Genomic DNA, 2880 nt, shown 5'->3' with positions numbered 1-2880 from the left:
CTTTTTTATTTTAATAACATTAGGTCATATTTTTAAACGATCGTCAAAAAAATATTATTTAATATATATATTTTGGCTAGAACGCATCAGGTTGATTATATACGCGAGAAACGATGGTACTTGGTAATATCTAATGGATTTTGCACAGTATCAAATGACTTCTACAAATTCATTCAAGTAATCATAAGTGAATAATATAATATATAGGTAACTATAATATTATACTAATTTAAAATAGTTACATTAATATTTAATCCAACAATGGATAAAACTTATTAAATTCGGTTCTCGCCTTAGGAATTAAAAATATATACCTACACATATTATATTATGTACCTATTATTGACATATGTCTGAAAATTCCCAAAAGGAATAATTTGACAAAAATTACTACGTTTCAAATTAATTTACTCAGATATAAAATTGTATATTTTAAAAAATTTTACTTACATACTTACATAAACGTTTTTGTCATCAATACTTATCTAAAAATTTGATTTACAATATAATTTGTTGAAATTGTAGAAAACAATATTGACATAATTTAAAAATAATAATTATTTATGCAATTAATAATTTAACTCTTATAAAAATAATACGTGATGTTTTGTTACAAATTTCATCGAATGGGCTGGTAAGTGGGCTAGATTGTTTTTAGAGAGGGTTAAAGCTAGGCACGATTAACGTTTCCAACGCGACAGTATGACAACGCCTATTTCCAAGATATAGGCAATCCTACACACAACCCAACGATGTGACGGGGGGCAACAATGACACGACAGTGGACACGAAGGTACTGAAACGCACCGACACGCGAGGGAGTGAAGGATACACTTTATACAATGGGAAATAGGATTATACAGTTTAAGTATATGGTGGGGGGTCTCTCTGTGATCGAATCGGTATAGTGCAATGACCACAGAGCTCACAACAATTGCATATAATCTTACAACTAACTTATGCTACGGAAGTATGTCCGGTTGTCACGATATCCATTGAACAATCCAGAATGTCTACGCATCAATACGACTGAGGTGGAGTTATATGTGGTTGGCCGATCCACAGCGTATTGCACCTGGACGACCTGGGCGGCCACTCACACAACGCACAATGGTTGCTGGCAGACTTTCGCTAATGACGAATGATGCCAATAATGATGCAGATGATATTGCAATATTCTCATCGTACGCTCAATTCTTATTGACTATAGTCAATTCGGACTATCTAACAGAGAGGTAGGTATTATAAACGGAACCAAATAAATAAGTACTCACCGAATTGTGAACGATATACGATTTATTGGTAATCGTTGTATAAATGATCTGCAGATTCAGTATCCGCGAAACCAAAGAAAATTACAATGATTATTGTGTCATCTTACTGATGACGACAATGATAAAAAATATAACGTGTATATAAAAATGAATACGAACGAAATAATGGAAGCTGCTTTACTAGCGAGCGTCTCCAGTATACACACACAATAGTAATACATAATTATAATGCGAACACTTTTTGGTTATGTTGACACACAACGTAAAAAACAAAATAAAATATATAAACTATGGCGGTGTTTACATTGATTAAGGAAAGACATTAGAAACACGTTTGTATAGAATGGATCATGTGTGTAAGGCGTAGGAAGGGACGGTGAAGAGCGGGGAGAAAAGAGTTGTCCATTGTGCATGCTGTACATTATCACCATTACAGACGGAGTGGCGGAAATGCTGACGACAGCAGCATGAACACCCCCATTTCGTGCAAGGTCTGTACAAAAAAAATTAAAGAAATATTCCAAAATGTTGTCTATCTATACAATGAATTTGATATATTATGTATATTATACCTATTTATATATATATACTTTTTTTTTTAATATTAAGAAAACAAATTAAATTATAAACAGTACCAAAAAATATTGAACGAACATTTTTTCACTTGAACCACTCCAATAACCGCCACTGTCGTAATAATAATAATATAACAGCCCTCGCTATTGTACTTGACGGTGTGTCGTTAATCGTTGTATTATATTGTAGCCTAGGTCTACCGACTTTTGTTCCTACCTCTAACCTAACCTGACTTATATTTACGTCATTAGTGTAACTACCCATATTTAAAATATTATTAATATATTATATCTCTATCGTTGAATTAAGTACATAAATGAGGCATTTACTCCATAGATTTTTTTATGAAAACACCATTATGCATATTATGCGATTCGGTATTTACATTTATATTTTAAAACAGAAATACCTACCCAGATACCAAATGATTGACTAAAAATATTATTATAACATATTATAATATTATTCATGATTATTATAATGTTATTATAGTATTTCATTACAAAATGCTATCAGGGTATGCAATATAAGAAAATTGAATACCTATTACGAGACTAAATTTAGAGATGTGCAAATTTTAAGATTATAGTTAGAAAACAACTTGCGCTTTTAGGTATTCACATTTTATCAGTTGTCGATGCGCAATCTATATGTAAAACCCAAAAATCGAACACAGTTAGCACAGTTTATTTTTATAGTCATTTTAAGTTAAAATGTGGACAAAATTACATATTAAAAAACCTAGAATAACTATTTGAGTTATTTTGTTGTGATTGTTTAATATTATTCGTGTATACTTGAAACTTCTAAAGTATACTATTATATATCTATGATAGTATCACGGTTTGTTGTTGATGTATAACGCGTTATAACTTATAAGTACCTAATGGATATTGTGATATGATTCTTTGGAATCTGTTGTAGGTACCCATAGGCGCAAGTAGCGTTTGGAATTTGGGGGGGCTAAAGCCTTACTTTAATAATATTGAATAAGCTTAAAACAAAACGTAGGAAATGTTTGGGGGGGGGG

Source organism: Acyrthosiphon pisum, chromosome X (assembly GCF_005508785.2).
Source record: "Acyrthosiphon pisum isolate AL4f chromosome X, pea_aphid_22Mar2018_4r6ur, whole genome shotgun sequence".
In the NCBI taxonomy this organism is placed as follows: Eukaryota; Metazoa; Arthropoda; class Insecta; order Hemiptera; family Aphididae; genus Acyrthosiphon; species Acyrthosiphon pisum.
Note: the sequence above shows the minus strand (reverse complement) of the source record.